We start from the raw sequence: 13,218 nt of genomic DNA on the forward strand, positions 1-13,218 counted from the left end.
ATAAATTTGTGTTATAAAACGCATTTTTATGTCATTAAACGAAGATACATCATTCTAAGATCTTGTGATGTTGCTCATATTTTGACTGACTTCATACTACTGTCGATTATAACAGGTGTTGTTTGATAAATTAATACGTACAGTTTGACAGGTTGATCAGTCGGGGAATGGGTTGGGGGTTTTGACAGGTGAGGTTGCTTCAGGTGTTCTTGTATAATGTGATTCATTACATCAGTAGCAATAAAATAGTAACAATAAAAATACACAAAACCAAAACAAGCCCAAAATAGACCGAGTACTCTGCCTTTCAAGAACTAGACCAACATTTGGACAGGTATTTAATGACTCTTATTAGAGTCTTCATGAGAGATAATTGTAATATTAAATAATAAATATGATCTTAACATTGGGTAGGCAGAGAATGAAAGATTCCTGCTCTAATTCAGTTTTGGAAAGAGTTCGACCCGTACCCCTCTATATCAAAGGCTCTAAAAAGTAACCCTATCCCTAAAACTACCCTAACCATTGAAAGGGGGATACAGGTCAAACTTATGCCACAATTTTAATGCCCTTTAATCTATAATTTTCAATTTCACTGATAACCAATATTTAACATAATATTAACTTTGAAAAAATTAAAATTGTGAGTGTGTGTGGGGTGTGTGTGGTTAATACCACTCAATGGAACGAGTCATGTGCGTACCTTGTATTGTATTGTATTATACACACACAATCAATAGAGTACAGGGCGGGAAATGAATTTAAAATTGTATAGCAAATTTTGCTATGCAAAATCAGTTTTGCATAGCAAACCACACATTTTGTATAGCATTTTTCAGGAAGTTTGTTTTATATCTAACAGTGATTTTGATTGGTTAACAATGCACCAATTTGCAATGTTCCACCTTTAACTAGTATATATATATATATAAATATATATATATATAATTGTTTAAAGATCAAACATACATTTTGTGCAAGTCATAGCCTGAGTACTCTGACTGTAAGAGAGCTAGATGGACATTTGGACAGGTTATTAGTCCTTACAGTCAGAGACCAAGCTATGTAATTTTTTGGCAATCGCTGCCCACGAAATGGTAGTCAAATATTCCCCTTCTAATACCACAACAATCCTATGTTTGATGTCAAATACTGTTACATCGATAATTCTCAAGTTCCTTGATTTTAAAAATCCACATATTAATCACTAATACACACAGCACTCACATTCTGCTACGTTTTGGCCAACTCCGATGCTGATATTCCAAAGTTCGCTGACCTATATTGTGACGTAGATAACTGCCTCACAGCGGTTGTCTCATGCGAGGTTACAACATGGAGGAGTTGGCTAATGCCGTTTTGGAAGAATTTGGCTTTAATTACAGGAGTATGGAAATACATTGGTTAAATACTGATGCTGTTGCTCCAAGATTATTATTATTATTATTTTTTTGTACACATTTCCGAGTCATATTCTGCTCCATATTTTGACTAATAAAGTGTTTATTTAAAAGAAAATACACAACATGAAGACTAAGGAATACTAGCTATTGTATAGTAATCGTTTAATGCACCAAAGATACAAATGGAAATTAGCTGCCCGATTCATGATCACTTTACCCTATCATCAGCTAAACTTCCAGTACATAATATCACACCACACATACTCGGGTGAAGAAGAAAAAGTCTAACTAACAATAAGTTAATCTATAACGAATTCAGACGATCTAAGCCGGAATTTGGCAAAGTAATATAGGAAGTAAACATGATTAGTTTCAAAACCTGTCACACTAATTAGTAGCATATTAATAGGAATGTTTAAATTGTTTATGTTTACTATAGGCCCAATATTTTTTATCGCCAGTTAACTACTATTTAACAAACAGTCACCTGTGAAAAAAAGTGCAAATGTGAGTGTTTTAATCACAGTGTTGAGTCCTGATATGATATGTAATGGCCACACCCTAGGTTAATTCATGATGTTTTTGATTATTAGTGATGTTTTTGATATACTTTTTAGTAATTGACAAAGTAACTATACAGCAATGTTAATCTTATTTACAGATACATTTCGCCAAATTTCTAACTCATAGTATTTTATTATTTCTGCAGAATCGGTGGCATTCATTTAGAATTACTACCTTACTTTGACAGCTGCCGACATTGCCGACATTTTACTTAATAATGTAAGGACAGGTCAAAGCTGTGTTAATTTTTTTTTAGATAAAATATTGTCAGATTCCAAGTATATTTTTAAAAAAATATATCAATGATTCCAATCATAAGATATTTACGAAAGTTGGCTTTTTTCATGCATTTATCGCAGATCTGTTTACTCTGATTGTTTGGTTTTTAACACAATTTCACTTCTGTTAACAAAATATTGACAAAATATTTTATTCCCATTATATAGGGACTCAATCTGTATAGCTTATTTTCCTCGTCACAAGAGTTTCTTTTGCACTTGATATTAATCACTAATGCGCACATTACAGGAAGTGGGAGCTGGTCAAAATGTACCCAAACTGAAACTGGCTTTCATGTTTTGGGGGGGTGAGACGTAGCCCAGTGCTACAGTGTTTGCTTGATGCGCGGTCAGTGTCGTGAAATAAAACATGTCTTTCTTTTTTTTCTTTTTTTGGTTAAAATGGGCAATTATATTGTTTTAAAAAACAAAGAGTTATCATTCATGTGATCAACCTTAACCTTTAGACTACTGGATTAATTTTTGACAAAAACCACGTTGAATGGGTACTAGTTTATAATTTTTACTCACATGTATTCACTTAATGTTTTATAAGTACATAAAATAAAGTTCATGTTTGAATCGGTAAGTATTATTTTTGTGTAGTTTTCTCATTTTTGGGATATTTTTGATCAGTTAATGGCGATTAAAATTAGGTAAAATAGAAAAAGTCGCCTTTACTTACAGGAATTTGTGGCCAGCTGTCCATTATTTATATCCATTATTTCTAATAACACTGGTTTTCTGACCAGTATTTAAAAAAAAAACCTGATTCATATCCTAATATTTGGTGATTTTTGTTGTTGGTAAAGCAATCAAATTTATTATCAAATTGGCTGTCACAATCAGCTATCAATCCCTGAAAATGACCATGACGTGCCACCATTGTTGTTAAGCAAAAATCCCTTTTTGAACTAAAAATTCCAAGGTATTTTCCATTGAAAAAAACAAAACCTAAAGACGCGGAAGCTAAGTTGTCTTCTGTTTTCTGATAATAAATCGTTTCCGGTGAATGTCTTGTGCAAAACAGCGGGAAATATGAATTGGGGAATGCACTGTATACAGTGTACAGTATGTCGACTGGCATGATATCGGGCGAGATTTCTCGCCTGCAGTAGTCAGAAGGTTAAAAGGGAGAGTAAACTAAAACATGAGCGTTATGTGTTGGAAAGATGCATACCCGGACCACCAACACATACTGACACTTTAACAAATGAAAAATGCATAATTTTAGTGTTAATAAAAAAAATTGATTATTCTTGCTAACTGGAGCCAGCCATTTTTTTTTTTTTTCGAGGCATCCGGTACAGCTAGCTTGGGGCGAAGTGATGTCAGCTCCGACCAACTCCTATATGCACAGTGTAAACAAAGGCAGTAATTTACGACAAGGCACTTCTCTTTGATCAACTTGACAACATAAATGACGTGATAATATAATAAACTATTTAACTAAATATATTTCAAGTTAACGCATTAACGGAATGAAATGGGGTTATAGTATTATTCTCAGTTAAATAATGCAACTGTTAGGCCTATTGGTATGCTATGTTGGAGCAAAAATGACAACCCACGATTATCAAGTGATAATTTTCTTTTCTTTGGGACTACGTAATTGGTCAGTTCTGTGATTTTAGATGGGAAAGTCTACTTAATCAATAGTTTTACAGAACTATTTACAGTAATAAACCATGTCCATTACCATTTTAGGCATGACATGTAATATTACACAATACCGGTATGTATTTTTGTGTCCAGAGAGCGGTAATTAATTGGCTCGTCTAGTTACTTATCACATACACACCTGCCAATCAGAAATCACAGGTAGAGGCAACTAACAGAATAGACCCATTAACTAAGAAAACACTGTGTATCGTATCAGTATGTAGGTTAATGCATCCATGGACAAAACTATAATTATTTTGACTTGTGTAGCCACTTTGACAATGGTGGTTTATTTTGTATTGAAAAACTTATTGCTGGCTTACTGGGATGTATATTACAGAACATTACAATGCATGCCTATTTTATCTCCCGCAAAAACCCCAAGTAGATTTGTTTCTCTAGTTATGATACTTATTCCTGACATTACGTGTTAAGTATTACGTAACCACCAGCTCAGTAGATGGTGTATTTACTCGAATGGAACAAAATGGCTGCGCCCGTCATATATAATAGCCGGGGCATTTAACCATTTTATTAATTAAATATAATAATATACTTGTTGATATTAAGCAATAATGTGCATTATATATTGTTGAATATGCATACCAGTCCAAAAGCCTTGCTTACGCATTTCTTTAAGAACAAAACAATAAACCTTTTTTTTGCGATTGTGAATAGTGCCGATAAATGATTTGTCAATGAAATAAATTATTTCTTATATTTTGTCATGACTGTTCAAAAAAGTTTTTACACCATTATTTTTGCTTCATATACACTAAATATAACATCTTTTTTCTAATCTAATTAAAATTAGCTCCACTATAGTATTACATGTGGATCTAACACCAGCCAGTTGGAGCTCATGTCCACCAATCAAAACCTTACTTGCAGAATCCTGCCAGTGATTTAAAAATAATTTGAAAACATTCCGAATTATCCTGAGGGTATACGACATGTTTCGTGTGAATTACGAATGCCTTAAAACATGTTTTATTTTATAAAACAAATAATTTGTAATGTAAAACTGAAGACTGATTTAGTTTGGGTTTTTTTTATAAATAAATAAATAATTTTTAATGTAAAATTGAAGACTGATAAACCACCCCGTACGTATTGGTATGGTTCGCTGTACTGTGGCCACTAAAATAGACTCGCCCGATATTTTTAGAATTTGTATGCTCCCAAATAACGTTATAAAAGGCGAAGTGTGATTGGTCAATATTTAAATTATTATTTACAGACGAAATGTTACCTGGACATTGGGGACTACGCAGTGTTGTTAGCAATCCGATTAAAATTAGTTCTACTGGTCTAAATAAGGCATTCGTAATTCACACGAAACATATCGTATACCCTCAGGATAATTCGGAATGTTTTCAAATTATTTTTAAATCACTGGCAGGATTCTGCAAGTAAGGTTTTGATTGGTGGACATGAGCTCCAACCGGCTGGTGTTAGATCCACATGTAATAGTGGAGCTAATTTTAATTAGATTGATCTTTTTCTTTTTTTCTTTTTTAAAGTTTTAACACAATTGTTTTTGCTTTGTGCACACTAAATCTAGCCATAATTTCAGTTTATGTTAATATTTTGTAAATGGTACAATTTGTTCAATTACAATACGTACATGTATGTACTTTGTTCAGTCACAGTTAGATAAATCAGTAATTTTCAGTTCCAACATTTCCAATAACAGTTTTGCACTGAAAGTTTTGAAGTGTCATGATCCCAATTAATTTTTATTGTTGGGCATTACAGAGTGGTGTCATTCTAATACAGGGATCATTCATGTGGTCAACCTTAATAAAATAAAAAATGTACTACTAACAGGAAATGGTTGATGCTTAGACTGGTGATCAAAATTCCGGATGCCCATGCCAAGTAGAATTTTCATGTCTGGCAAGTACATGTAATTAGGTTAATTAATGACTGATGACATGTGACTGATATAAAAGCCAAAAATAATTTTAATTTAATTAAACATTTCCATTAAATCTTTAGCACACTAAAACCAGTTCTTCACTCTTGACGTATTTACCAAAATAAAAATAAAATAATAAAAAAGAAGGTGAATTTCAGTGAAATGTGAATATTTAGAACTGCTGCCACTAAGAAGCATGTAGGAGGTTTTTCAACATGGGTGTTTTGGGGACTCACAGATGCATGTGCAGAAGAGGGGTGAGTGTGTTGAACCACCCATACTAAAATCAAATTTTATTTTTTATATATGTATGTACTGTATGTATATACCTTTTCACGGGAGCATGAACTGAACATCCTAGGAATTTTGCTGGCCATAGTATAGACTCACCCTGGATTATTTTCTGCACACATCTTCCCTCCCCCACCCCTGCAAATTTTCCCTGTTATTGTGCTCAGAAGTGTGGAAATGCCATATTTGAACACCTAAAATTCACAAGTTTCTCTGCAGAATACAGTATTGGGCATTCATAATTATACATGTACATGTAGGTGTCCAGGGAAGATGTTGACAAAAGGGTTCACTATTTTTATATTCAGCCCCCCATCCCCCAGGTCCAGACCATGGTGTGCACCTGCATGGCACAGACACTCAAGCACTTTTTTTTGGTGGGGAGGGGATGGGACGTAGCCCAGTGGTACAGCGCTCGCTCGATGCACGGTTGGTGTGGGATTGATCCCTGTCGATGGTCCCATTGGGCTATTTCTCGTTCCAGCCAGTGCACCACGACTGGTATCAAAGGCCATGGTATATACCACCCTGTCTGTGGGATGGTGCATATAAAAGATCCCTTGCTGCTAATCGAAAAAGAGTAGCCCATGAAGTGGCAGCAGTGTGTTATCCTCTCTCAATATCTGTGTGGTCCATAACCATATGTCTGACGCCATATAACTGTAAATAAAATGTGTTGAGTGCGTCATTAAATAAAATTTTCTTTCTCAAGCACTTTTATAAAGATTTAATGTATTTGTGTTTTATTTAAAGGGACATTCCTGAGTTTGCTGCATTGTAAGATATTTCCCATTAATAAAATATTTCTACGATTAAACTTACATATTAAATATATTTTCTTGTTTAGAATATCAGTGTCTGTATATTCAATGTGTTTCTGGTCATCTCAATATTTGTAAGAAGCCCAAACTGGATTTTGTCTTCAAATAATTTCGTATGTACGAAAAAAATTGTTTTTAGGAAATAAAATGAAATTTAACCTAGTACAAATAGAACGGTCAGAAACACATTTAATATACAGCCACTAATATTTTATGCAGAAAAATATGTAATTACAATCGTTAAAAAGTCTCGGTTAGTTGATAACATCTTAAAAATTGCAGCAAACTCGGGAATGTCCCTTTAATAAAAGACTTGTGGAATTTTTGTATGCCTATTGTGTTGTCATACTGTACATGTAGAACTTGAAAATAACTTTGTTAATTCCCGTTTACTAAATGTACTTGGTTTAGTTCATAGTTGCCATACATGTAGATATATAACTTAATATTTGAAATGTGCCAGCTGCAGCACTATAAATTTTAAAACTTAAATTTAATCAATATTTATATGCATTTGATTACAGTTATGGTTGCATTTTTAATAGTTAATTTACAGTTCAGTCCCATAAACTTTCCAACAATGTATCATATTTTGTCCATGAAGTGGCAGTATACATGTAGTTGAGAAACCTGCATGTATACAGTACTAAAATGACTTTTAAAAACCTGACTGTTTACTTACATGTAGTTAATTGGTCTATTCTTTTAGTTGCTTTTAATTCATCTGTTATTTATGTTCGGCAGGTTGTTAGTTGCAGTTGTCTGGTAGTGACCATGTTACCTGGACATAAGAATATGTACAGATATTATTAACATCACAGTATTGTGATGCATTTTTACATCTGATGTGTCATGACATGTCTAATCAGGGCTTTAGCTCTCACTAATTCGGGCACAACAGGGACTCTTGTCTTTTCTGATTGTAAGAAGGTTGTTTTAGTTCAATACTGTCATTAACAGCTCAGAGCTGCTGTAGAGTTGTCAGTATTCAGACATGCATTTCAATTTATTTTAATCTTATTAACCTTAACATTTCAGTGGTTTTGATTTAAAATATTTTGAGGTCAGCATGTTTGTTTTTAATTTGGGCGTGGTTATTTTGGGCATATGCATTTTGAGCATAATGTTTATCGCCTCAACTTTGATGCAGTCTCAATTAAGCCCTGCTAATATTAGTTTTGTTTAATGCTATGTGGAAAATATTCACACTTATGTTATTAGCATGTAATGGATCATAACCCGTGTCACCATATTGACCAAAGAAATTAAAACTTTCTCCAACAAATAATCTGTAACCCCTAAAATGGGATGAACAAATTGTCTACTGACAGGGTTTATTATTGTGAATAATTCTGATTTTATTGATTAAGTAGACTGTCCCATCTAAAATCACAGAACTGATCTTATCACATGCATGTACAAGTAGTCTCAAAGAAAAGGAAATTATCACTTGGTTATTGTGGGTGGTGGTTGTTGCTCGTATGCATTTTTATAGAGAAATTAAAAAAACGAATTTGTTCTGTTAATGCACATTGAAATATGTCTGCTTAAATACTTTATCTTATTACCTGGGCATTTATTTTAATTTACAAATTGGGCAGATAAAGCAAAGTGACATTCCTTAAATTACTGCATTTGTTTACTCTGTGCATTCCCTTCCAAGCTACAGTACAGGAGGCAGCGAAAAAGAAACAAAATGCCTGTCCCTTGTTAGCAGGAATAATCATGTTTGTTTTTTATTAATATTTTTCATTTGTTAAACTATCAATATGTGTTAGTGATTTTTCATTTTTTAAACTGTCAATATGTGTTTGTGATTTTTTATTTGTTAAACTGTCAGTATTGTGTTTGTGATTTTTCATGTTAAACTGTCAGTATTGTGTTTGTGATCCAGATATGGATCTTTTCAACACATGTATAAGGCTCATATTTGATCTGATTATCCCTTTAATGTCATGACAATAAATAGATGGTTTACAGTTTGTTCACTACGTCAGTAGACAATTAGCATTGTTCCAGACAGCTTCACTGATATTTTGGAATCCGAGAAACTATATCACTTGACATCGTTATATAAACTCTCCGTTCTCTTGTTATAGCTGCAGCTTAAAATGTGTATAATGTTGTAAAATATATTGTACAGCAGCTATAAACAGCTAATTGGAAATTATGCATGTTTTTGTTGGAGGACGTTCGCGAGTGTAAAGTTGTGTATGCTGATCACTAATCAATAGACCGATATTCTGCAATGTCGTGACATTTAGATAGCAGCGGATAGATGTTAACAAACAGACGGATGATTGAGTCATGCTGGCTGCCTCCATCACGGTGTTTCAAGTGTCTTAATGTCGGTCTGTCATTAGTGTTTGCATACATTGGGTAGGTGTACGTGTTCGGGCTCGGGGACACTTTATAGGGTATTTTTCTCCAGAACTCATTAATCAATCATAGATACAATGGTCTCAAATTGGGAAATAATTTTTTCAATCATGTACAGTGTGACCTTTTTATCTCCATGTGTGGGTGTGTCGGTGGGACTGACTCTGTGGGTGAGTGGGTGTAACTCATTGCAGGAGTGGGGGTCACTCTGTGGGTGGGTTTTTCTCTTATGGTATGTTGATGTTTGTAATTATGTATTCAAGCAACACTTTGTTTTCAAAATCTTGATTAGTGATAATTCTAGTCAATTGAAAATTGATTAGCAACTGCTGTTTAATGTTTCAAAATTGTGTAGCAATTTCTTAAACTTGTGTAGCAAACCCATCACAATACTGAACAAAATTATCCATGGTATTGAATATATGAATACTTTTTAATGTGTCTAAATTTACCACCCGAGCCATTACATACATGTACACTAAATACAGAGGAAAATCGTCCAGATTTTTTTTTCACATTCAGATTGTAGCACTAATAGGTCACCACTAAAGAAAAACTACAGGTTCTTATAAGGACCAATGTTTAGTTATTATGTCTGCCATAAGGCTATGCTTTCCAATTTATTGTATACTGATGTGTGTAGAAAATACAAATGTACAGAATAAGAACAGATAATATGAAACACCCTGTATTTATGTCTTTGTTCTTCCTGCAAAAGCTAACAGGAATGCCCCACTTTTCAAAACATTTCAAAGTCTTCTCTATTATTTGTTCAATGTCACTTTCATCTGTGCTAATAGAATCTTATGATGACTGTACAATGTGCTGGGGTGTTAAAAGTAACTTTCCCAGTGGTAATTAAGACACTGGAAGAATGTAATAAACACTAACAATTAAACAACACATGTATGTGTATTACAGTTTTCTTTTGGTTACATTTTATATTCTATACTAGTAACAATCAATTTTCATGTGGATCCTGGGTTATTTTTTTTTATTATTTTTTTTTTTAACTGGAACTGATTATATTTATAGATGTTTTTGTTTTTAGATACATGCACATGTTCATTGAAATAGTAACCTTTCATATTAGGATGCTAGGATGCTAGGAGTACAGGAACAAGCTTGAACCCAACTTAATTTCATTGCAGACCTAACTTGTGCATGTGAAAATCATATAAATTCAATCTAAATTTCAAAGCTATCATTGTATTTGTTCAGGCTAAGGGGGTGGGGATGAAATTTATCTTAGTCTATAGTGAATGTGCTTGAGCTGCTTGATCGAACCCCTTGGTAGACCTTTTGGGTTGTTTTCCTTTCAAGCTAGTGCCCACAACTGATATATCAAAGACCATGGTATATGCTGTCCTGTCTGATAGTGTATAAAATGTCTGTTGTTGCTAATGGAAAAATGTATTTGGTTTTCTCTACTTTTAACTTTAAACTCGTTGTTTAACTTCTTGTCAGGAGGTCTGCAAATTAAAACGTGATTTACATAATAAACTTTATGATGAATATTGATGAAACTTTGGAAACTTGTGCAGCCCTTACAGTGTTATTGTAAACGGCAAGGGAACAGATTGTTTGAATGGAAAATTATAGAATGTTTGTAATAACATTTTAAATTATCAATGTATTTGGTTTCTAACGTGTTGATTACAAACACTTGGTCTGGATAATGAGACAAGAAACCTGCTATATTTTCCAAGGAACATTTTGTTTTAAAAACAAATTGATTAGCGATATTTCTAGTCAATTGAAAATTGATTAGCGACTACTTTTGAACATCTTAGAATTGTGTAACGATCCCTGAAACTTATACAGCGTATCTTATCATGATACTGAACAAAATGTTTCTTGCTTTCATAAATATTGGTGATGCCTATTGAGTAGTAGCAAGTATCTTTTCTAAGCATTTCTCACTGACATGATAGCCCGTACCATGGCCTTTGATGTACCAGTTGGACACAGGTCAGGATAGGAGGGAAACTGGTTTGTTTCACTGACTGGTTTATCAGTTGACACAAGCACTCTACCGCTGTTACCTCGTTGAAAAATAGTGACACAGGTTATTGTGTAGAATACTAATTTCGGCACATCTGTTTTATTCATGTTGTAAATTGTAGAAGACAAAAAATAGCTTGTTTGACATGACTGTTGGTGAGCATGAGTTTGAATCCTGTCAAATGTGTCACATGTATTATATCAGTGTTATGTTTCTGATGTAGCCTGTCAATTTGTTCACAAGTAATCAGGCCATTATTATCTCTGCAGTATACGTGTCAAACCTGTCGCGTGTAATCACAACCTAATACTAAGCTATGCCCCCCCACCCCCCACCCCTTCATGTAATTGTAATTGTCTCTTAGTTATGAGGGGATGGGATTTAGCTCAGTCGGTTGAGTGCTCGCTTGAGGTGCTTGTGTCACAGGATCGAGCCACCTCAGTGGATCCATTCAACTGATTGGGTTTTTTTATTCCATTCCAAATAGTGCACTACAACTGGTCAAAGGCTGTGGTATGTGGGGGTTTTCTGTCAGAAAGTAAGTGCATATAAAAGATCCCTTGTTGCTAATGGAAAAATGTAGCGGATTTCCTCTGATGATCACGAATCAGAATTATTAAATGTTTGACATCCAATAGCCGATGATTAATAAATCAATGTGCTCTAGTGATGTCGTTAAACATAACAAATTTTACTTTACTTAGTTATGAAATAAACAAACAAAGAGTACCGGTAGTTTGTAGTAGCTAGCTTTCTTCTATGCACAATATTACAGTTGATTTGATATTTATTTTTCTTCTTTTTTGGGGAGGGGGGATTGGAACAGGCGGCTAGGTGATTAATAGTTTATGCCTGAAGCATCTGATGCATTTTTATGCATATTTAGTTTAATTAAAATTTAGTTTTGTGTATGGTCATTTCTGAAACACTTCTTAATATGTATGAATCTGCATCAGTGCCAGCTCTGCATTAACACAGAGTTTCGCCAAATTATCTATTAAGCTTAAAAAAAAGGCAGAAAACCAGTTATTTTCTAATAAAATGTAGTAAAATTATTTCGCCAACTTAAAATAAAATACACCAATTGCTTTTAAGATTGGCGAATTTAGCAACTATCAGAGCTGGCCTTGTGCATGTACATGTATGTCACATATTAAATACATAGCAGTTGCTGTTTATAAACATTTATTTCACTAATATGTAGATTTATCGAAGTATGAACTAAAAAGACCAACAAAAAACATGCAAACAGTTCATACAAAAGATGGGCCTGTTTGAGTTTTTTGGTTCATGCCCCAGGGAATCTAAAAACATTAAAACGGACAATCCTTATACAGTAAAGTACTCTTACAACGAACCAGAAGGACCATGATAGTTAGTTCGTTATAGCAGTAGTTTGTTGTACACTTTTGCATAAGTTGGTTATTAAAGTATAGGGAGATATAAAATGGGAGTTTATGATCAGTTCGTTTTATGCAGCAGTTCGTTCTAAGCATGTTCGTTCTACGTGTATTTTACTGTAATTAAAACTGAAGAATCCTTGTACATGCTCAATAATACTAAGAACAAATATAATGATGACATTACATCAGCAGACAGGCTTTTGTATTTGGAAATAAACATTTTACGTTAGAAATTAAAAAAACAAGCGTCATAACATACATATATTTAGCCAACTAATCTTTCTTCTTCTTCGTCATACGCTCAGACAGCCAACTAATGAAAGCAAGTGCAAATTATCTCGTGACAATCAATCAATTATTTGACACATGCTTTCATCCACTGAAGGTTCATGCATGTCTGTCTTGGGCACATTCTCCGAATTTCCTGGCAGATGTGTCCACCACAGGATGTTATGACATAGTTCTCTGACATCATCATTTCACATTTATCC

At 33.8% G+C, this 13,218-nt stretch overlaps 1 protein-coding gene across 5 annotated transcripts in view; it reads left to right on the plus strand.

Annotated features, from left to right (window-relative positions):
• LOC121375259 (protein Fe65 homolog) overlaps positions 1–13,218 on the plus strand; it is a 127,967-nt gene continuing 114,749 nt past the window's right edge. For 3 of the 5 annotated variants that reach the window (XM_041502626.1, XM_041502625.1, XM_041502629.1), the window contains exon 1: positions 1–115. The gene's annotated coding sequence lies outside the window, so the exon portion shown is untranslated. Of the gene's footprint in view, positions 116–9,147; positions 9,320–13,218 lie in introns of those variants that run through there. The other 2 variants (XM_041502628.1, XM_041502627.1) reach the window with 2 other exon arrangements.

This window comes from Gigantopelta aegis, chromosome 6 (genome assembly GCF_016097555.1).
Source record: "Gigantopelta aegis isolate Gae_Host chromosome 6, Gae_host_genome, whole genome shotgun sequence".
NCBI lineage: Eukaryota > Metazoa > Mollusca > Gastropoda > Neomphalida > Peltospiridae > Gigantopelta > Gigantopelta aegis.